The following is a 25192-nucleotide window of genomic DNA, read 5'->3' as shown; positions in this document are numbered from 1 at the left end:
CTGTCAAATTACGGTTGTTTGCCCAGTCTTGTGCTTTCAATCAAGTTCAACCCATCCACACAACATCCAGCAAGAACTGAGTGTCCCAGATCTGCTCAGTGCAAATTCCTGGTTTCGCTCTGTGCGGCTACCCTTCCTGTTCTTGCAGAAATGATTCCTTCCTGTTCTTTTTTTTGAAACTGCCTTGTTCTTGAATTGGGCCTTCTATAAGGTGGTTTCGGGGGAATATCTCAGGTGGCATATCTTCTAAGAATCTTAAGGGTATTGTTCCATGGCAGCCAAACATATTCAAAATAGAGAGATGCCAGTCTTAAAAAGAATCATGGATGTGGTTTGAAGCATAGCGGACATGAGTGACAATAATAGAACACCTATGACATTTTAAAGAGAGTTGTACTCAAACACATGAAAAGATGCTCAACATCACTCATTATCAGAGAAATGCAAATCAAAACCACAATGAGGTACCATTACACGCCAGTCAGGATGGCTGCTATCCAAAAGTCTACAAGCAATAAATGCTGGAGAGGGTGTGGAGAAAAGGGAACCCTCTTACACTGTTGGTGGGAATGCAAACTAGTACAGCCACTATGGAAAACAGTGTGGAGATTCCTTAAAAAACTGGAAATAGAACTGCCATATGACCCGGCAATCCCACTTCTGGGCATACACACTGAGGAAACCAGATCTGAAAGAGACATGTGCACCCCAATGTTCATCGCAGCACTGTTTATAATAGCCAGGACATGGAAGCAACCTAGATGCCCATCAGCAGAAGAATGGATAAGGAAGCTGTGGTACATATACACCATGGAATATTACTCAGCCATTAAAAAGAATTCATTTGAATCAGTCCTAATGAGATGGATGAAACTGGAGCCCATTATACAGAGTGAAGTAAGCCAGAAAGATAAAGAACATTACAGCATACTAACACATATATATGGAATTTAGAAAGATGGTAACGATAACCCTATATGCAAAACAGAAAAAGAAACACAGAAATACAGAACAGACTTTTGAACTCTGTGGGAGAAGGTGAGGGTGGGATGTTTCAAAAGAACAGCATGTATACTATCTATGGTGAAACAGATCACCAGCCCAGGTGGGATGCATGAGACAAGTGCTCGGGCCTGGTGCACTGGGAAGACCCAGAGGAATCGGGTGGAGAGGGAGGTGGGAGGGGGGATCGGGATGGGGAATACGTGTAACTCTATGGCTGATTCATATCAATGTATGACAAAACCCACTGAAATGTTGTGAAGTAATTAGCCTCCAACTAATAAAAAAAAATTAAAAAAAAGAATAAAAGTATAATAAAATATAAAAAAAAATAAATAAAGAGAGTTGTACTAAAAGATAAAAACCATAGTAACATTCTGGACAAGACAAAACCATGGTGGTTGCCAGCATTTGTTGGGGATGAACAGGCAGAGCACAGAGGACTTTTAGAGCACTGAAAATACTCTGCATGATGCCATAATGAAGGAAGTGTATTAATATCATTATGTTGTTGTCACTCAGTCACCAAGTTGTGTCCGACTCTTTGCAACCCCTTGGGCTGCAGCACACCAAGTTTCCCTTTCCTTCACCGTCTCTGGAATCCTTCACCATCTTCCGAATCCTTCACCATCTGCCTGAATCCTGTTCAGATTCACATCCATTGAGTCAGTGATGCTATCTAACCATCTTAATACATTTGTTCAAAACCATAGAATGTACAACCCCATGAATGAACCCTATGTAACTATGGACTCTGGGTGATAAAGATGTGTCAGTGCAGGTTCAGTGGTTGTGACAAATGTACCATCTGGAGGTGGATCAGAAAACAAAGATCATGGCATCCAGTCCCATCACTTCATGGCAAGTAAATGGATAAACAGTGGAAACAATGGCAGACTTTATTTTGGGGGGGCTCCAAAATCACTGCAGATGGTGACTGCAGCCATGAAATAAAAAGACGCTTACTCCTTGGAAGAAAAGTTATGACCAACCTAGATAGCATATTAAAAAGCAGAGACATTACTTTGCCAACAAAGGTCCATCTAGTCAAGGCTATGGTTTTTCCAGTAGTCATGTATGGATGTGAGAGCTGGACTATAAAGAAAGCTGAGCACTGAAGAATTGATGCTTTTGAACTGTGGTGCTGGAGAAGACTCTTGAGAGTCCGTTGGACTGCAAGGAGATCCAACCAGTCCATCCTAAAGGAGATCAGTCCTGAATGTTTTCATTGGAAGGACTGATGTTGAAGCTGAAACTCCAATACTTTGGCCATCTGACACAAAGAGCTGACTCATTTGAAAAGACCCTGATGCTGGGAAAGATTGAAGGCGAGAGGAGAAGGGGACGACAGAGGATGAGATGGCTGGATGGCATCACCGACTCAATGGACATGAGTTTGAGTAAACTCCGGGAGCTGGTGATGGACAGGGTGGCCTGGCATGCTGCAGTCAGTGGGGTCGCAAAGAGTCAGACACGACTGAGCGACTGAACTGAACTGAACTGATGTATGGGGGACTATCCACAATTCTTTTTAAGACTGGCATCTCTCTATTTTGAGCATGATTGGCTGCCATGGAACAATACCCTTAAGATTCTTAGAAGATATGCCACCTGATAATAGAGGATTATGCTGATAATGGGGGACTATACCAGGACTATGCATGTGTGGGGGTGGGGATATATGGGAAATCTCTGCTCCACTCCCTTAATTTTGCTATGAGCTAAAAACTGCTTTAGTGAAATAAAATTGTAATAAAAAACAAACAAAACCATAGCCAGCTTGGAGTAAAAGGGTCTGAGATTTCATAAACTGCAATATAGCCCTTCCTTGGGCATCCAACTTTTTGTTTGAGTAGGAATTAGGCTCAAAAAGCTACTCAGGGGCCAACACAGGCTAATTCTTATGGAAAAGGAATGCTGTCTCAGAAGACAGAGCCAAGAGCTGGACAGAGGCGCCAGGGGCAGTGGAGAACAATGGGTTAGGAAATAACTTCCAGGGAGCAGAACTGGGTCCTGCTGTCAGAGCAGGGCAACCTGGAGACATATGCCTGGCAGGATTCCAGAATTCTTAGGCGTCAGTGTCACCATGTGCTTCCCCTTTAATTCCCTTTTTGAATGGATGCACTTACTGCAATTGTCCTGTCCCTGGCTTTCACTGCGTGTTGAGTGTGTGCACAGCATATAACTTCTCTCTTTGATTTACAGGTTTCTAGATCCAAAAGAGTCACATCCAAGAACTGCCTCATCCCCATTTTAACTAGAAATCACAAGATTCTAGACTCTGAGCCTAACACTATAGTTAAATGAGACTTTGGGGGGCCTTCAGAGGGAGAGAGTATATTTTGCACATGTTTTTGTTTTGTTTGTTCAGTTGCTAAGTTGTGTCCAACTCTTTGCGACCTCGTGGACTGTAGCACGCCAGGCTTCCCTGACCTTCACCATCTCCCGGAGTTTGCTCACATTCATGTCCATTTGAGTCAGTGACGCTATCTAAGCATCTCATTTTCTGCCACCCTCTTCTCCTTTTGCCTTTAATCTTTCACAGCATCGGGGTCTTTTCCAATGAGTTGGCTCTTCACATCAGGAGGCCAAAATGTTGGAGTTTCAGTTTCAGCATCAGTTCTTCCAATGCATATTGAGGGTTGATTTTTTTTTTTAGGATTGACTGGTTTGATTTCCTTGCAGTCCAAGGGACTCTTAAGAGTCTTCTCCAGCACCACAAAAGGGCATAAATAATTGGAATTAGGGGGAAAGCTATTGTCTGCTTTCGTAGTAATGGGTACCAAAGATTCATGCCTCCAGGTAGTCACTTCCTACCTTGACTTCAGTCATGGCCAGTGACTTGCTTTGGTCAATGGGACATCAGCAAACATAGTGCAAGCAGAGACTTGAAGAAACATTTCTTACTGGGGCTTGCCCTCTCTTGCTGCTCCTATAGAGTCCTTCTACCACCATTTGAAGAAGCCCAGGCTAACTTACAGAGGATGAAAAATCACATGGAAAGAGGCCCCAAGCTGTCCCAGCCATCTCAACTGAGGTCTTAAAGATGTGAGTGAGCCCCACTCCAGCCCAGCTGATTCAGAGTAGAAGAAACATTGAGTTATCCATAGAATCATATTTGTTGTGTTAAGCCATAAAGTTTTAAGATGGCTTTTTAACCAACTAACACAAGAAGACTCAAGCTGGGGTAAATCCAGCATATGAAAGATGGGGGAGGTAAATTTGAAGAGGAGAAATCTCTGGAAAAAATAAACGTAATGTGTGGGCAGTCTCTCAAGACAAACAAAAGCAGGTTCACTGAGGGAGATCATACTATGGTGCATGGGGAGCCAAGGAGAAGAAAATGCCAGAAGTAAAGTCCAATGGGAAAGTTGAAGATTGAAAAGTGATGATTTGGAAATCTGTGAGATTAAGAGGCAAAGTGGTGGGAGGAATGAACGGGTCAGGATGAGTGATTCAGAAATAAAGCCTTGAACAAGGGTGAACTGCAGATCTTCTTTCTATGAAGGAGCTAACCCGTGATTAGCATAGTGTGCAGTAGAAGTACAGAAACAGAATCTATGATGGTGGGACTTCCCTGGCAGTCCAATGGTTAAGACTCCACACTTCCAGAGCTTCCACTGCAGGGGGCACAGGTTTGATCCCTGGTCTGGGAACTAAGATCCCACATGCTGCATGGGTGTGGCCAAAAAAATAAGATAAAAGGATGTATGAGGGTGTGACCCAGGAATCACCATGTTTTACAAGCTCCCTGGGAATTTTTAATGTATAATTTCTTCTCAGTGACCCACCCTATATGTTAAGGAGTATTGGAAGGCGTAAACTTTGTCAAGTTCCTGTTATACCCTGCCCCAGGACAATGGATGCTCTGTAACCAAGGAAGATCAATGATTCTCCAATCTAGGTGCACATTAGAATCATCTGGGAAACCTAAAAATACATATTTCTACTATACATACTTTATTGTTTATATATATGGGGCTTCCTCAGTAGCTCAGCAAGTATAGAATCTGCCCACAGTGCAGGAGGCACATGAGATGCAGGTTCGATCCCTGGGTGGGGAAGATCCCCTGGAAAAGAAAATGGCAACCCACTCCAGTATTCTTGCCTGGAGAATCCCATGGACAGAGGAGCCTGGCAGGCTGCAGTCCATGGGGGTTACAAAGAGTCAGACACGACTGAAGAACGAAGCATGCATGCATGTATACATGAATGTCTAGGCCCTACTGCATAGGAATTCAACCTCAATCTTCAAGACAAGCATCTAGGCATCAATATTTAAATTAAAAGCTTTCCAGGTGATTACGGGTGGAGGAAGACTCTGGAAGAGATGATGTGATCCCTAAACCAAGAACCCCTCAGGTTTCTGAGAAATGAATAATAAACGTAGAATCTCACTGAATCTCCTCATTTTCATATATTTTGTGATTGATCTAAACTGCTATTAAACTCAAAGAGCAGTGTTAGGAATTTGGTGACTAATGGCTATTTCTGAGTTAAAAATGAAATAGCACTTATTTTCATGACGTAATAAAAGTCAAGTGAACAGTTTACTCAGACCATGAATCAGTGAATGCAGTTACCTGAACAGAGTCTAAATTTATCTATGAAAACATATTTTGATATATTGTTATACAGGATTTTAAGATTTGGGTAGAAACGTTTAAACTACTAAAAAAAATACTGGTTTTATAAATGAGTAGAGCGAGTCTGATGTCTGAGATAATAGAGTCATTGGGAGCCATGACAAATCAAATCTGTGGGAATGGGCAAACTTTTGGGACATCCAAACATAAAAAAAGATTAAAGGTTCCTTTAGCCTACAGGCTGCCAGAATATGGACCTTTGAGTTCGAATAGAAACTGTTATAATATGGAAATAACGTAAGTATGGAATTACAATAATTAAGGGGTCGGCAAAGGTTTTAAAGAAGGGGTGACCATGAAAACAATAGAAAGGCTACGGATTCTTTTCATATTTTAATTTTAAAAATGTTAAACTTTTCATCTTGAAATGATTTCACTCGCAAGCATGTTACAAACATAAGACAGACTTCCTGTGTACTCTTCACCCAGATTCTCTAAAAGTTAATATCTAACATAACATCTGCACAGAGATTAAAATCAGAAAATTTTCTCTAATAGATGCTGCTGCTAAGTCGCTTCAGTCGTGTCCGACTCTGTACGACCCCACAGACGGCAGCCCACCAGGCTCTGCCGTCCCTGGGATTCTCCAGGCAAGAACACAGGAGTGGGCTGCCATTTCCTTCTCCAATGCATGAAAGTGAAAAGTGAAAGTGAAGTCGCTCAGTCATGTCTGACTCTTCACAACCCCATGGACTGCAGCCTACCAGGCTCCTCTGCCCATGGGATTTTCCAGGCAAGAGTACTGGAGTGGGTTGCCATTGCTATCTTTTTTTTTTTTTTTTTTTTCTTTTTTAATTTTTATTATTATTATTTTTTTTTCCCAGTGGGTTTTGTCATACATTGATATGAATCAGCCATGGATTTACATGTATTCCCAATCCCGATCCCCCCTCCCACCTCCCTCTCCACCCGATTCCTCTGGGTCTTCCCAGTGCACCAGGCCCGAGCACTTGTCTCGTGCATCCCACTTGGGCTGGTGATCTGTTTCACCATAGATAGTATACATGCTGTTCTTTTCAAATATCCCACCCTCACATTCTCCCACAAAGTTCATTGCTATCTTATTCCAATAGCTTTCCTTTGTCTTTCATTATCTTGACATTTTGAAGTGTGTTGGTCAGTTATTTTGTACAATGGCCCTCAATTTGCGTTTGCATAATGTTTGCTCATAATTTAAACTAAGGTTATACATTTTGGGAGCAAATACTGCAGAGTAATACTATATTCATCTGAGTGCATCACAACGAGAGACATAGGATGATGACTTGGACCATTATACTGATGAAAATTTTAATCACTGAATTTAGGTGGTGCCTACCATCTTTCTCTATAATCATGCTACTGTTTTCCCCTCTGTAATTAGTTAGAAAGTTTGGGGAATATACTTTGAGATTACCTAAATATTCTATTTCTCATCATACTCTCTGCTAATGTCTTAGCATTTATTGATGACTCTTTCCTGAAACAATTCTCACTGTGGTGTTTGACAAATGTTTGACTTTAATCCTTCTACATTTATTAGTTGGAATTCTACTATACTTTTTCATCTCTATCATTTAAACGCTACCCACTCCAGTGTTCTGGCCTGCAGAATTCCATGGACTGTATAGTCCATGGGGTCGCAGAGTCGGACACGACTGAGGGACTTTCATTTTCACTTTCACTTTACATCAGTACAGTTTGTGTATTCTTACTTTATTCTATGGGTTATAATCCATGACTAATATTATTTATTTTTTTGTTTATGTTGCCCCAGATTTGATAATGAGAGCTTTTTAAAGTAGACTCCTATGCCCTTTTGACAGATTCTCATCATTCATTTTTAATATTTCCTTATATCTGACATCATGAGACATTTCCTACCCATCTTATACTTTTTTCTGCTTAGAATTAGCTACTTCTCCAAGGAACTATAGTAATTCTCATTGGATAATAGTGTTCAGAAACCAAGATCTGAGCAATTGGTGTGTTCATTGTTACTGGTATTGTGTCTAGGGCTCTCTGAAAATGGAGCTAGAAAATAAATGTGTGAACATACAGGTTAATATTTATGTCTATTTCTACATGCGTCTGCATCTACATATCAAAAGCCATGAGTCCCATGTGCAGTAACCTCCAATATTAATTCAAATTAATCCAAATACATTCAATCTAGTTTTTCTCCTTTCCTTAATTATAACTCCCTTCCCTGGCCATGAGAAACTTGGCTCTCATTTCCCATAATTTATTAACTTATTTGCTCAGTCTTCGGATAAACATTAAGTGGTTTTAGACAGCCCACATCTTTGAGTATGCAATACCTACATGCACCCATCTTCCCATACATGCATGTTTTTAAATGTTCATTCATACCTACATAAAGTACACTCATTCTGTCCCCCCAAACAGACAACTAAAGTATCATCCAATTACTACATCTAGTTCCAAGTCAGGACTTCTGAGTGATATAAAAACTTTTTTCAGTCAGTGCAGCTCTTCACGCTTAGTTTAGACAAATTTATCAATCACCAAGACATTCAGTATATAACAGTAGACAAAAAATATAGATAACTTCAATGAAAGAAGTCTCAATTATAAAAAGAGGAGAATTGGGAAAACACACACTCTCATGAACATAGACATTCACTGGCAAATAATACACAAAGGACATAATTCCCCTGGGGTGGGTATGAGACTTGAGGGTGAGAACATAACTTAGTCTAATCAGAGGGAATCTGAGGACGCTGGCTTGGAAATGGCAGTACTAAGAATTTTCTCCCTTCTTTCCAGCATCATGATCTGTGCTGATCATAGAGCATAGTGCTCTGTCAGTGGAGGAGTAGTTTAGTCAACCAATCCGGCAGCCTGTGGTTTTCTTCTCTTGGAGGCTCTTCTTCATTCATTGACATATCTAGAGAAGTTTTCCTTTCCAAGGGCTCTGTAATTTTAGCATCCCTGATTCTGTGCGTGTGACCTCAAAGAACCTGAGTCTGCCACAGCACTTCAGCTGTCAAAGACTGTGGTCGTCTGGGATTGAGATGTCTTTGGTGGCACAGTTCCTTCATAGGCTTAGGTATCATCAAGACATTTGACTGACTAGTCACTTCTGCAGGCTGGGAACCATAGACAGAGAGCCTGTCTCCAGTTGTATTTGAGCCTAGGAAGTTCTATTGTCTAACAGCAGACCTCTGTTGTATTAATATTACTATCCCCTTAGACCTTAACGTCATGGACGCTACTTTCCTCTTGGCTTCTGCTACTGGACAGTTTCTGATAATAACTTGGAGTGGAATGATTTGTTCCCTGTCCCTCATTCCATCACAGCTGCACTTGTTTGCTTCGTCAGGTGGGAACGATTTCATAGGAAGTGTTTAGGAGTGACCTAAGGGGATAGGCTTGTCTCTTGCCCCAGCTTTACCTTCTGTCTTTACTTGTATGAACCTTAACTTGGAGTCAAGTATTTGGTCTTTGTAACATTGCTGGATTCCAGGCAATTTTCTTGCCATGCAAATCCAGAGACAGCCCTCTAAGTAAAACCATACTTTCTTCTGTTGTCAGATGGGACACTTTGTCTGAAGATTGTTGCTTTATTTTAGGACCTTACTAGAATCCCAAATCCTGAATTTTTCCTGCCATTTTTCCTGATGCACTTTGTAGGCACAAGCCTGAGTCCCAACAGGCCATTGCTCTGCATCTCATCACCTCTGCTCAGGCAAGTCCACGTTTTAGGTTTGTATTTTACTGCACGCCACTCCTGGAATCAAATTCTGTATCCGTTATGAATTCTCTGGTGGAATAAACAGAAAAGCTGGTTCAAATTTGCTTAAGAAATAAAGGAATTTATTTGCTTTTGTAACTCAAGGTTCAGAGATAAGGCCAACCTCAGAGTCAGCTTACCTCCCAGTGGGATTCACCCACTGTGCTCTCTCTTCTTGTCTGCATCCTCAAGTTCTTTCCATTTTGGGGGCAAGATGGTGCCAACAATCCCTGTCTTTATAGCTTTATCCTCTGATTCTGAGAGGAAAAGTAGAGAAAGCAACTTTGATATCAAGATTGCTTGCCAAAATCCCAACTGGACTGTTTAGGTTATGTAGCTCCCTTAAACCACTGGGGAGTTGAATATGTTTGGCTTAAGTCAATCAGTACCCATCCCATGGGTGGTATGTGGTAATAACAGACATCAAATTGAAAACAACAGACTGTTATAAAGGGGAAAGAGGATTCTGGGTAGACAACTAATAATATTCCATCACCAGCCCTCTTAAACTTTCTACTAAGCCTTTTAAAAATAACTTCGTTATCTTTTTTTCCCCAAAGATAGCATTAATCTGCATTTAAAATTATCTTATTTGTTACATGTCTCTCTTTGAAGAATCTTAGTCTCCATGAGAACAGTGACCTTATCCATCTTTTTCATTTCACTTATAATTCAGTGGCTGGCATTCAGTAAATATTTGCTTAATGAATGAATGAATGCATTGTGTTTATCCTGCATCTCTGAGACCTTACAGCATAATGTCCCAAACCTCTAGGGCAGGCATACTTTATTTGAGATGCTTGGGATTAAAGCTTCACAGCTGCTAAGTGAATAGCCAAAACCTGAACTCCAGCTTGCTAATCCCACATATCGTGCATTTCTGACTATCCCAAGCTGTCCTTGTGTGCTAAAATAAGCCCTCAGAGTCTTAGCACAGCTGTGTTCAGAATACATATAGGAAATACATAAAATATCATGACAGCCAATGTCCAAATAGTAATTTGAAAGATTAAGAGGAGTCTAAAACTGGCAGGAATTGATATTTATTTTTCTGATATTAACTACCAACATGCTCTGAGTGAAAATCATATCCTGGCTAATGCCATATGAAAGGATGGGATTGATCTCATTTTCCTATGGAAATTTCCTATAAGTCACATTATAATTTTGTTTACTGCATGTTGCCTCCATTGAAGATAAATCCTTTTTATGTGATAGTCTGATCAACAGAGCAAAGAATCAATAGTAACTGACTGTTTACTATGAGCTTGGTGCTTCATTCATTCATCATCCCTTCACTCATTCATTCACATCTTTCCATTCTTATACATTTATTGAATGTTTATGTAGTACCTTTCATGTGGCAGGTGTCATGCTAAGGGAGAGAGAGAGGACAGTTAGCACAGTCTAGGGAAACATTGTAGTCCATCGATTAAGGTAACAAACTCTGGAGTCAGAAACATCTGAGTTTGACACTTGGTTCTGCTGTGACCTGTGAGATCTTAAGCATATCTTGATTACCTTATCTGTGTCTTTAATATGCCTCATTGCATGAAATTGTTCTTTGACTCACAGAGTTGTGAGGCTTGAGTGAGATAATATAAATGCTACATTTGCTGTGTCTGACACATAGTAGTTGCTCAAGTAAATGTTATTTTAAATTACTAGATGATCCCTATCCTCAAGTTGCTCATAATGATTGAAGAAAACAGACATATATGTCTTTACACTTAATTTCACACAAATTATCTTACATTAGTGTTATTTTTCCCATTTTATAAGCAAGAAAATTGAGAATTTCAATAATTTGTTCAAGGCCTCAATTAATGAGTAAATGAGGCAGATGTCAAAATTCAAAGATGCCTGTGCCCAAAGCCGTTTTCTAATTGTCTGCATGTGATATTGAGAGACAGTATTTCTAGTCCTGATTTCAGTCCAGTGGTTCTTAACCCTGAAGAGCTTTTATAAAGCACCAAATGCCAGGACTCTGGGCTTCCCATGTGGCCCTAGGGGTAAAGAATCCATCTGCCAATGCAGGAGACTTAAGAGATGTAGGTTCAATCCCTGGGTCAGGAAGATTCCCTGGAGGAAGGCATGGCAATCCACTCCAGTAATCTTTCCTGGAAAATCCCACAGACAGTGGATCATGGAGGGTTACAGTCCATGGGGTCACAAAGAGTCGGACATGACTGAAGCAACTTAGCACACACACACGCCAAGACTCTGTTGTAATTCAGTTAAATCAGAATATTAGGATAAAGGTTGATTAGGCATCAAATATTTTCAAAATCTCCCAAGTAGATTCTAATGGCTAGCCAGAATTGAGCCCTACTCAACTCTCTCAATATTCTTCCAGCCTTGACAGTCTGATCCTTCTCTGTGAAAGAATATGAAAATGTTAGTCGCTGGGTCATGTCTAACTCTTTGTGATCCCATTGACTGTAGCCCATCAGGATCCTCTGTTCATGTAATTCTCCAGGCAAGAATACTGGAGTGGGTTGCCATTTCCTTCTCCAGGGGATCTTCCCTACCCAGGGATCAAGCCTGGGTCTCCAGCATTGCAGGCAGAATCTTAACCGTCTAAGGTGCCAGGGAAGTCCTATATAAGGCATCAATTGTTAGGATGCGATCAGCCTGATGAAGCTGGGACACTTCAGGACTTTCTATGGAACTGGGGTTCCATAGTCACAACGGTGTACTTTAAGGGGAAGGCCAGTGTGGGCAGAAATCCCTTTGTCTCAGGCCATAGCCATGGGGTTATAAGACATAGCACAGTATCCACTTGGCATAAACCGGTGGCCGTGTAAGTGCTGATGAAGGACGATGGTGAGAGCTCAGTCTCCTTCAGCGGTGCGTTGACAGATCAACGGCATCCTTCATACATGCAGGAAGGAGCAGCCTGGGAAATGTCCCAAATAAATGCAGCTGCTCTTTGTTTCTGGAGAGGATGCCAATAACATTTTGTTCCTTGGGGTTCTCAAGAATGAAACTGTGTGCATAGCTATAAAAACAAACAAACCCCTAGGGATAATTATCATATTAACCAATATGTCATAGAGACATTTATTTAAGCTAATTATTTACAACTTATATTTTGAGCTATATTCTCCCAGACTTTATATTGAGATATGCAATGAAGGGAAGAAGAAGAATTTATTAGGGATATCCTCTGGGACATTTTAGTCAAAGTCAAAGCTTCTGCAGCTCCCTAAATTGGGGTCATTTCAGGAACTCATCCCAGAGTCTGGTAAATCTAACTTGCCCACTCTCTGATGTGTTCCTCTTGGCAGTTCTGTAGGATACATGGTCAGGTATCACTGTGCTTATTTCACTGAGTTGGAAACTGACACATCAAAAGGTTAAGTGATTCACTCAACGACTAGACAATGCACAGCCTCCATTCAAGCATACGTCTCTTGAGTCTAAATTCTCAGGTTATTCAGCTGAGTCAGGAGGAAATTATACTACTCAGGCACACCATAAATGAGAAACCAACCAACCAAATGAAAGCCAAGACATTCTAGTAAAAACACTGGCATTGGATTCTCATTACTTGTTACTGACAAGCTAAGGCTTTTACTACTTCACTCTCTCTGGAAACCAAGACAAATGCACCAGGTTAGTAGGTGGGACCCAGCCTCTGGTTGAGTCAGATCTTTCTCCTTTCTCTTTACCCCACTCCTGTCTCAAGTAGCGAGTGACGCTGAGACTCTGGGTATCCAGTCTCTGGCATAGGACAACTAACCCAAAAATGTTCGTTAAAGGCTGAATAAGAAAATTACCATCCATGAAAAGCTAGTTGAGAAAGAGACGTCATAGCTAAGCATGGGTGTGAGAATTCTTGAGGCCAGAAGATTTGACTCAGGCTCTGACAGAGTCTGCAACAGCAATGAAGTGTCCTGAAGTGCTTACCAGGGTACCAGACCCTGTTCTAAGCATTTTACATATATTAACCCACTTAATCTTTAAAACTCTATAAGACAGTATCTATTACTACTATAGACAGTTACTATCTATTACTACCTCCATTTTTAAAAGGAAAATAAATGAAGAATAGAGAGTTTATGTAGTTTGCTCAAGGTCACACAACTAGGAAGAGAAAGAATCAGCCTCTGAGTTTGGTGTCTTAATCACTGTGCTCCTAGTTAAAGTGTTAGTCACTTTGTTGTGTCTGACTTTTTGCGACCCCATAGACTGTAGCCCATGAGGCTACAGTCCCGTGGACAGAGGTGTCCCGTGTCCCGTGGACAGAGGTGTCCACGGGATTCTCCAGGCAAAAATACTGGAGTGGGTTGCCATGCCCTCCTCCAGGGGATCTTCCCAACTCAGGAATCAAACCCACGTCTCTTATGTCTCCTGCATTGGAGGCAGGCTTTTTTTACCACTAGCGCCACATGGGAAACTCACTCAGTTGTGTTCCAGCTGTTGCTATCCCATGGACTGTAGCCCACAGGCTCCTCTGTCCTTGGGATTTTCCAGGCAAGAATGCTGGAGTGGGTAACCATTCCCTTCTCCAGGGTTTCTTACTGACCCAGTGATTGAACACAGGTCTCCTGCATTGCAGACAAGATTCTTTACCATCTGAGCCACTAGGGAATCCCATACTGAATGCTAGGATTCTATTAAAAATGAAACTTTTCTTCAGAGAAAGACTTCCAGTCGTGCTTTAAAAATACTATATCTTCTATTTCAATAGAAAACTTGCCTTTGAGGTTTCGATTTTTATTCTGGACTATCTACACAGCTCTTAACATGAAAATCTTAGCAGGGGAAGCAGAATAGAGGAGCTCTTCAAATCCAGAACTAGACTTGATCAGTTGATCAGGGATATAGGTCTGCCAAGGCGGGTGGTGAAGAGAGGAAAGCAATCTTTTTATAAGTCAAATATAGAGACTGAGTGTCTAAAAAGTTCTCACAAATCACGGTATGCAAAGACACCTCTGTGGAATCCGTACTCAGATAACTGAAATACTGATGAGCTGGACCCTCATGGAAGGCATTCATTTTTCTCCCACCCACTGACTTCTAGCCTTCTCTGTTGGGGTCTTTCTTCCTCACATCTTGATGGGAACTCAAGCTGACCCCTTCCTTTTCCAGTCAGTCAGTTTTTGAGGGTGTCTCATTTTCAGGTAAACAGTCCAGCTGTTCTAAGCCAGCACTTCAATCTCTCACGCATTTCCAATCACCCCTCCCATCCTATTGCAGGCCTGCCCTGGGGCTTAAATACCTGCATTAAGAAAGGGAGGAGAGTATTGACCTTTTCTTATTCACCCTCTCATACCCTCTCCCCTGTTGATACTACTGCTCTTAACTCCTCAGAGGGCTTACCCAGTGGCTCAGATGGTAAAGAATCCACCTGCAATGTAGGAGACCTGGGTTCCCGTGAAGGTTCAATGTAGGTCCCTGCATTGGGAAGATCCCCTGGAGAAAGGAACGGCACCCCAATCCAGTATTCTGGCCTGGAAAATTCCATGAACAGAGGAGTCTGGCAGGCTACAGTCCATGGGATCGCAAAGAGTTGGACACGACTGAGCTACTTTCACTTCACTTAACTCCTCAGGACCAGGTAAGGGCAGGGGGCAGAGCCTTACTGACCAGCACTGTAGCATTGTGGTTGCAAGCCCTCCACATGGCAAACCTTGGCTTTTTCTTTCACTCATCCTTTCCACTAGTTCTTTGGAGACCTCCTTGCTGGAGACAGCTCCCAGAGGAGACTAATATCTCTGAGCTGGCCACTCATGACCTCTTCAGCTCCTGTGTGGCAGCTGACCCTTCAGTCTCCTTCTGCTGAGTTGTCTAGTCCCTGAGGGCAGCCACCTTGGGTGGGGTCCTTTCAAGGCAAACAGAGCCTGGCTTCCACCTGAGGTGGCCCCCTGACCCATAGATGACAGGATGATGTCTACTCTCTCCCACCACAAAATTCAGCATTATTTGCTGTCCCACCAGCCCTCCCTCTTCCCCCAAACCACTGGGCACAATTCCATCAATTTTTCCCCTTTGGACTTTCATAGGCCCTGTGACCTGCTAACTCTGGAGAACATTTGTCAAACTCTGCCCCAAATTCTTTTAAATCCATGGCAGTTTTGAGTTTCTATAGTAATTCAAGCAGCTAGTTTGGGGGTGAATGGGCAAGATTAATTCTCCCCTCCTGGCCAAAACCCTGGTATCTTCTACACTGTCTCCTACATTTAATTTGAGTAGGGGGAGGAGAAGAAATATTTTGGGCTCAGAGAAATCCTCTCTTACTAACCTTTCAGCACTGTTGTTGCCTTTTATGTGTAGGTGAAGGTGGTAATGCACTGTGGATTGCAAAACTGGTTCCAACCTCGTAGCAAGTCCTGCTGATGACCTCACATCTACTGCCCTCAGCTTTGAAGTCTGACAGTCAGGTCCATCCTACTTTTCACATCCTGCAGAGAGCTGGTCACTTCTGTAAGGTGCTTAGAGGCATTTTGGTCACCCTAAGAGTAAGCAAATTAGCACCTCAAGATGACTTCCAACATTCAATTTTAATATTTGTAAACTGAAACTTTGTTTGCTGATTTTTCTAACCATAGAATGATTACTAAAATTTCTTGAAAAGTAGGGGAAATTTTTTCTTTCTTTTAGGCATATGGAAAAGTAAGGTAGGTATAATATAGAAAAGGCAATGAAGGACCCTTAGTTCTACAAATATACCAATCACGTAACAATAAACAGGTCTTAGCAAAAGTGTGAGCAGAATGGGAGCTTTTAAAAGCAGTTCCCGCCCCCTGCACTAATGCTGAGCCACAGAAGAACTTGGATAAATAAATTCCATCTCTATTCCTGGAGAGGAAGAGAAGTATCATGAGAATATACTATTAAATGCCTAGTGAAACTTCAAATTCAAAGACATAGAAAAATATAAATCTCTCTCACATTACAGGGAGACTGATAGCTAGATGATCTCTATTCCGACAGGTTGATCTATAAGCTGTTCTTTCCATGTCATTCTTTTTTTCTTCTTACAGAGTCTGTGTGTGAATCATCACACTCTGGGTGAATCATCAAACTATATGAATGACTTACATGACTTTTAACTGGAGGAGAACAATGGCTTTAGTACCCTGATGGAGCCATCTTACCAGCCATAGATTTTCTCTCAATGTGCAGCCAAGAGTCATGCTTCCTTGTTCAGAGGGTCTGATTGTCTGATTTCATGGAAGGTTCAAGATCAGGGACCAATGAGACTCCGAAGAGCAGCAGCTGCAGATTTCCCTGAATCCCGGTCCCAACCAAGGGGAGCAGCCCTTTCCCAGGGCTGGCAGAGCCCCAGGCCCCCACATTGCCCCTGGCTCTCCACCCTCCATGGCCAGATCCCTGGACCTGAGCCTGGATGGTGGCAGGAGGCCAAGGCATATAGGAACAAACTTTCCCCCTTTCCACTCTCACAGGACATCAAGTTGGCACAAGAAGTGCCAAAGTACAAGAGATTGGCTTAATAACTGGGATTTAGTCTCTTCCTTCAAAGTAAAAATAACATGCCTTCAAATTACAACATGTTCCCTTAACAATACTGCACAGATTATTTATGGAACAGTGGTTCCAGCTATGGCACCCGGCTCAGTACCTTCCTTCTCAGTGTCTCACATGCATTAAGGCATTGGGACCTGCCACCCAGGAGGTTCTTGTTGTTTAGTCACTAAGCTGTGTCCAACTCTTTGTGACCCCCATGGACTCTAGCCCACCAGGCTCCTCTGTCCATGGGATTTCCCAGGCAAGGATACTGGAGTGGGTTGCCATTTTCTTCTCCAGGGGATCTTCCCGACCCAGGGATCAAACCCGCATCTCCTGCATTGGCAGGCGGATTCTTTACTGCTGACCCAGCAGAGAAGATCCCCCCTCCCAGGAATCGATGGCACTAATATTCTGAACCCTCTTTTAAGCCATGAATCACTCCACTGGTTGTGACTTTCTTCCAGTCACAGAGCTAATTACTCTCAGTGTCACGACTTAAAGTCAGTTTCCTTACCCTTAGAATTCTACCACCTTAATTGAGAGGAAGGCTACGTAGCACTTTTGAAAGAATGGTTTATTTTTTTCTGATTACATAAGTAATTTATATTCATCAAAAGAAAACTACAAAAAGTAAGGAAAAAAAAGAAAGAAAATTGGAAAAACATTAGGAAGCACCAGGAAACAAAGAAAAATCACCCATACTCCCTGTCACACACGATGGCTGCTTTTAACATTTGGTTGTTTGTGTAATCTCATATGTCCATTTTCCTTTAAAAATGGTTTCATATTGTGCACACTGGTTTCTTAGGAAGTTTCTTTCATTTTGTTCCCAATTATAAAGGTAATACATGCTGATCATAGAAAAACCAAAAATCACAATCATAAAGAACATCAAAACCATCCTGTAATCCCACCCACCAAGAAGTAACCATTAAAAAGCAACTTCATTGAATTTGACATTTAGAAAGCCCATAACCTTGCAACATGCCCCTAAGGCAAGAGTAAGATGTTTTCGGGAAAATGAAGAAACTAATACTTTGCCATTATCCTGATTTAGAAACGAGGCTGATTTGTCTAGAATGAATGCTTCTGCATTTCAGTCTCCTTGTTTGTATATATAAGTAAGAGTTTCCAATTAACTTCACAAGAATATCTTCAGGATCAATACTAAAACATTGGTTGAGAATCTTGAGTGTTCTGAAAGAAATCTACACTCTCCAGGCCATGAGTCACACTCATTCAGTTGGAGGTCCTCCTGCCAGGCCAGGCCACACAGAATTGGGGTCACATGAAAACAGAATAAGGTGGTTTGGCTGGAGATCACCCTCCAGTTTCATCTGGGCCAGGGAATGGAAGGAGCTGACAAAGAAGAGCAGGGTGTGCAAGATCACCGTTCCTCATGCAGTCAAAACCATCCAAATCACATCCATGTGCAGGTGCTAAAGACTTTGGGAGGGAGACAGCTCTCTTTTCCAGGGCATTTATATTGACTTTTCTCTGAAATCTTCTTATTTTTGCTATCACTCTAAATTGCCTTAAAAATAGTCATCAGCATGGGGAAGAGTGCAGCGTCTGACTTACATTCTTCCTAGGTATATGGCTGTGCTAACAAGAATTGAGTCGACACAGTGGCTTAATCAGTCAACTGGCAGCACTGAGATTGGAAGAGGAAAGTGTTTCGATGCTACAGAACAGGAAGTCTCAATGGTAACTTACAAGACAGATGGATTTTTTTATTATGGTTGCACAGAGGCCTCTAGAAGCAAGCACTCAGGTGTGTGCTAGCTTGCTAAAATAAAACAGAACCAATCAAATTGATGAAAACCTTAATCATACTCCCGATGTGTACCAACCCAGTGCTGTCTCATGTTATCCCCAGGCCGTGTGCTCCTCAAGGCCTGCTCCTTCTCCTGCAATCCTTGTGGATATAGCGAATGGCACCACTATTTACCCAATTGTCCCCAGTCCAAATTCCTCAGCATCATTCTTGAGCATTCCCCCATCCTCATTCCCCAAATCTAATTACCAAGTCTTACTGATTCCGCTTTCTAAATATGTCTCAATCCTCCACTTTTTTTTCCACCCCCAGTTTGTCCGAGCTACAGTCATCTGTTACCTGGCCCACTGCTATCGACCCCTCACTGGGGTCCTATTTCCATTCTTGTCAACCCCCAGCCACAGCAGTCCTTTGAAAACACAAATCTGACAGTGTTCCTCTTCTACCAAGAACCTTCTAGTGTTTCCCCACAGTTCTTTTAATCAAAGAGAAATTTCCATGCAGTAAAAATCACTCCCTGGAGTATATGATTATGGGGATTTTCACAGAGTGGTACAACCACCACAGCATTCAAAATATAGAACAGTTCTTTTGAGTAATTACAAATAAAACTGTTATAAAAACTCACATCGAGTCTTTTGTGTGAAAATAAGTTTTCATTTCACTTGGATGAGGTGTTTCTGGATTGTATGGTAAATGTATATTTATCTTCATAAGTAACTGTGAAGCTATTTTTCAAAGTGGCCGCACCACTTGCATCCCTATGCTGGTGGGATAAAGTCCAGACTCCACTTTAGATCTTTAGAGTCCTCTACCCCAGCTCCTGCCTGCCTCTCCATCCACAGCTCTCTCTATTACAGCCCCCCTTCCCATGTTTTATCACCCAATCTCACTCAAACTTCTTTCATTATTGTGATAAACTCTTACTAATCTCCAGGAATTCCTATATGCTCAGTCTTTTGCCCAAGATAACTGTGCATCCATCTTTACCTGAAGAACTTTTTAATCTGACCGACTTGCTGGTTTAAACATCACCTCTGCCAGGAAGCTTTCCCTGAATCTCAATTAGGATCCCCCATGTATGGATATTTCCCTCATTCACTCACTCAACAAAGGTTTGATGGATAATAACCAGGATTTAAGTTCTGTTCCAGGCACAGGGGAGAAATCAGTGAATAAAATAAATTTAAGTCCAGACTCCCTTGGAGCTGGGAGATTAGAACATTGGGTGACAGCCAGTGCTATAAAAACCTAGAGCAGAACATGTGGGATTGCTATTTTAGACAGGACAGTTGGAGGACACCTCTGAGCAGAGAACATCTCTGGGAGAAGAAGTGTGAGTGAAATAAAGAGGGAGCTTCTGAAAATAGCTGGGGAAAGATCACTCCAGGCAGAGTAAACAGCAAGGACCAAGATGTTAAGATAGGGACTTTCCTGGTGGTCCAGTGGTTAAGACTCCATGCTCCCAATGAAGGGGGCATGGGCTCCATTCCTGGTCTGGGAACTAAGATCCCGAATGCTCCAAGACATAGCAAGGAAAAGAAAAAGAAAAAATTTAAGTTAAGCAGAGACATTACTTTGTCAACAAAGGTCCATCTAGTCAAGGCTATGGTTTTTCCAGTAGTCATGTATGGATGTGAGAGTTGGACTATAAAGAAAGCTGAGCACCATATAATTGATGCTTTTGAACTATGATGTTGGAGAAGACTCTTGAGAGTCCCTTGGACTGCAAGGAGATCCAACCAGTCCATCCTAAAGGAGATCAGTTCTGGGTGTTCACTGGAAGGACTGATGCTGAAGCTGAAACTCCAATACTTTGGCCACCTGATGAGAAGAGCTGACTCATTTGAAGAAACCCTGATGCTGGGAAAGATTGAGGGCAGGAGGAGAAGGGGATGACAGGATGAGATGGCTGGATGGCATCACCAACTCAATGGACGTGGGTTTGGGTGGACTCTGGCAGTTGGTGATGGACAGGGAGGCCTGGCGTGCTGCGGTTCATGGGGTCACAAAGAGTCGGACACAACTGAGCGACTGAACTGAACTGAACTGAAGACAGAAAAGAGGTTGGCATGAGAGGCTGACAGGTTCAGGAAGCAGCCTGGAGACCCTTGATGGGAACCTAGAAAGGTAGGGAAGAGGTGAGGAAGGTGGGGCTACACCTTGGGGTGTTTGCATAACGCCCTCCATTCCAGGCAAGCATCCGCCACCCTGCACTGTTACCCCCTCTGAGGTTGCCTTCTCCTCTCAACCATGTGCTCTTTGAGGCCAGGGGTGGTGTTTGCTCTCTTCGTTACTTGTTGCAAGCTCTTACACTGTGACTCCTGCATGGTAGGTTCTTTTTTAAATTTTTTTGAAATATAGTTGGTTTACAGTGTTGTGTTAATTTCTTCTATGCAGCAAAGTGACTCAGTTATACATAGATAAAGCTTCTTCCATGATGGTTTACCACAGGATAATTAATATAGTTCCCTGTGCTATATGGCAGAACCTTATTGTTTATTCATCCTATATATAGTAGTTTGCATCTGCTGATCCCAAACTCATAATCCTTCCCTTCCCTACCCCCTCACTTGGCAACCACAAGTCTGTTCTCTATGTCTGTGAGTCTGTTTCTGTTTTGTAGATATATTTATTTGTATCATATTTCAGATTCCACACATAAGTGGTAGGTTCTTAAAAAATATTCAAATGAATGAATGAGTAGTTGGACTACTTCAGCGGCACAAAGTCTCTTGATTGAATGACAAATTCTCGAGAAGATGGCATGAGCCCATACTACCAGCAGAGAAAAGGAGGCTCAGCTTACTGAAATGACTTTTCCAGAGGCAGAGGTGAGTAACGTGGCTGGAATTCAGCTTCCTTGTGATTGTAGCTCCCTCTCACAACATCTGCACTGTCTTCCCTGAACCAAGAAGTAACAAACTCTCATACCCAAATATCGTTCTGCCCATTCTCATTCTCTACGTCTGCTGACCTTGAATCTGAAAGAATATCTCTGGACCATTCCTTAGAGGTAGCATACCAGATCTTTTTTTTATAAAGCAGCACAGGAGCTCGCAAGTTTCTTTCTTTTTTTTTTTTTTGACCCACAGAATGATTAAAAAAAACTGGGACACATGATCTTCAAAAAACAAAATTTCTTGTTTATTTTGAAGAAGTCTGAAGCTATGGCACTGCTGGCTCTGTAATGTCCATGGAAAAGCCCATGAGACTGAGGAGTGACTGTCCCTTTATGCAGAAGTACATCTCCACTTTGCCACAGCCCTCAATACTCTTTGGTGCCTTGTGTCTGGTCCATTTCAAAAGTTTCGGTTACTTGCCTGGACAAAATGTGACAAAATGTGGTTTCATGCCCCGTAGCACATGCTGCAGAGCTTCAACACTTTGGCCACCTGATGCGAAGTGCCAATTCCTTGGAAAAAACTATGCTGGCAAGTATTGAGGACAGAAGCAGAAGGGAGCGGCAGAAGATGAGATAGCATCACTGACTCAATGGACATGAGTTTCAGCAAACTCTGGGAGATAGTGGAGGACAGGGAAGCCTGGCATGCTGCAGTCCATGGGGTCGCAGAGAGTCGGACATGATTGAGAGACTGAACAACAGCAAAGCACAAGCTGTCGGATCCCACGGTGGAGGGGGTTGAGAACCAGGGCCAGTCCTCTGCGTATTCTATTTCTCTTTCCAGCACATGTAGGTGGTTGAGTTCAGAATAGGATGACTAGGTAGAGTAGGCTAAAAATCAGGAAGTCAGAAAAGAAAGGTGATGCCCCAAAGAGCTGCATGCAGCAGAAGATATTATGAGAAGGCTGCAGGGGAGTCCACATCCCTCCATCCAGCTCAGGGCGCCAGCGTTCAGGTCTTACCTGTCGATAAGCCCACGTGGTTTACAATGCCAGCTGACAGAGCCCCTGCTTCCCCCTTGACTATATAACTCAGTGCTCCAGCTGCTGTACACTGTCTAGATTACTGTTCTATCAAAGACATCAATGCATATCAAGCAGAACCGACTCAAGTCATGGTCTGGTTTGGGAGAACTCCAGAAGAGAGCTGGAAGGAATTTTCCATGCCAAGTTATGTAATCCAGGGTCTACCACAAATCCTGGCACACAGTTACTGAATAAATACTTGTTGAAGATGAATGAACCTCGTGCGAGTTACTTTTCCTCCCACTTCATCTATAAAGTGAGGGGTTTTCATTTAGCTACTCTTTAAGATGTTGTAGAGCTCAGACATCCTGTGGTTCCATGGATTTCTAAGTAGTTATAGGCAAAGTGGGGGTCAGCAATAAATACCAGGGTCTCATCCATTTCCTGGGCAGAGTAGAACAGATTTTAATGATGGCAGAAAAAGAATCAGGAAGGTTCTGACTTTCCACTTCTGAGCTGAGATAATGCTATTAGTCACAGCTGTGTTTCTCAGCCTTGGTGTCAGAGTGCGTCGATCCAGAGTTTACACTCTGCATATGAGTGAAGTTTATTGGTTAAAAATGAATTCATCAGAAATTTGCCTCCAGGACTCGAGACATGTGGCTGGAATGGGTGTGATATACAGGTGAAGCCAGCCTGCACAGGCTGGCCAGGTGACTGGGGAAGCCCGGCTGCTAGAATTTAAAGAGCCCTCCTAGGCCTCTTGCTGGATGATTTTCTTCTGTTAGCCTCCTTCAGTGTCTAAATCCCCACTATTGGTCACACCTTTGAGTTAAGACCCTGAAAGATGGAGTCCAGAAGCTCCAATATGCGAAGAGGGATTTTAAACCAAAATGTTTGCATTCATTACATTCATTACCACTTTCGAAGAGGAATTTTCTCCAACAAAACTGATGATATTTGCCATCTATTATTGAGCACTGATCCTGTCCCAAGCCCTTTACACATGATGAATGCTTCTTATTTTCATCCACACAACCCCCACTGTGACAAGTACTACATTTAGCCCTGTTTATAGGCTTGGCAAGAGCCAGAGGTCATACAAGCCTAAGTGGAGTCAAAACCGGATTCCAGATTCTCTGTCTCAGGACAGAACTGACAGACAGCGCGGTGCGCAATCTCAAGGCACAGCTGGGTCCACGTTTCCACACGTGTCCCCTTGTACAACCATCACTGAGACCGAGACAGAGAACATTCCCAGCACCCCAGGAGGCTCTTCTCCTGGGGTGTCCCCTCAACCCAGGGAGGTGGTGGCCCAGGCACACTCACGTGGAGGGAAATGATCCAAAAAAAAGAATATCGGGAGGGGGCAGGGTACTGAGGTAGCAGGAGGGAGCTGTCCCTGGGGAGAGCTGAGGGCTTGTCCCCAGGTGCCCGTGGCCCCTGCAGCACACCCAGCTACTGCCTGGCCGGCTGGGACAGCACCTCCAGAGCCCGAGGACCTAAGCGTGCAGAGATTATCGCGGGAATGCAGGTCCTGCATGTCAAGCAGTGCTGGTCTCTCCCACTGCCGGGAATCCCAGTCTCTAACAAGAAACAGAATGCTGACAAGTGGAAAGGAGATGTGTTTGCTGGCACGGAGTCCACGGGGTGGGAAGACGGGCCAATGCAGGGCTCCCACAGGAAGTTTCAAACCCACTTTATAATTCTTAGTTGAGCTATCATCAACTCTTCCCAGATCCAAGGCTGTGTTTTCACTTTGCCGTGTTTAAATCCAGCTTCTCCCTCCCATTGTCTTTCTGTCTGCCCTGCAGATCAGGATGCTAGTTTGGAATCGTATAACCTCCTCAGGCTTCTGCACAGCCCTGATTGCATCCTCTATGAGACAGCTTTTCTGCCAGCTGTCAGGTGTTGATCAGCAGCTTGTATTTGATTATTCTTACCAATAAGAATAATCTGTTCTTTAACAGTGCATCACCCTATCTCCAGATCTGAAGTCCTAAACAGTTGGCAGGCATTAAAAGACACACCTTAGGGAAACCTGGTAACTTAAACTGCAGGGCAACTGAAGATAAAGAGCTGTATATGCAGGTTTTTGCTGATGGAAAATGAGGAATGAAATTTCGCAAAAGGAGGGAAGGCTGAAGAAAGAGGGAAGGCAAGATGGCACAAAGGAGACTGAAGAGTGGTAGGAAAGAGGGAGAAGGAAAAGGGAGAAGAAGAATGAAATAAAATAAAGAGCCTGAGAGGGAGAAGGATGAAGGCGATAGTGAGAAGGTATGGAGGGAGGACACAGAAAGGGAAATATTGAGAACAAGTGGAGGAGGGAGATGGCAGATGGAGTTCAGACTTTCAGAAGGTAGGAGAGGAGTCTGTAACAAGACTCCTCTTGTTATTTTTGTTAATTGTCTACAATAACGGAGTAGCTGAACACTACCAGGCATCTAAGTCAATGGACGCTTATAGAAAATTAGATGCCAAACATGGCAAATATTAAATATTCTGCCCTGTGATGTCCCTAAATGCACTCACACTTAACAGATAATGGGGTCATTATGTAGATAGATCAGGAAATACATTTGGCCCTTGTCAGTCACATCCCATTTTACATAGCTAAGAGATTATAAAAGACGGGAGAGAGAGAGGCAAATAGAAACAGTAGGGCTCTTCTTTACAAATTCA

Source organism: Dama dama, chromosome 25 (genome assembly GCF_033118175.1).
Source record: "Dama dama isolate Ldn47 chromosome 25, ASM3311817v1, whole genome shotgun sequence".
Taxonomy (NCBI): Eukaryota; Metazoa; Chordata; class Mammalia; order Artiodactyla; family Cervidae; genus Dama; species Dama dama.
The sequence above is the reverse complement of the archived record's forward strand: the minus strand, read 5'-3'. Positions refer to the sequence as shown.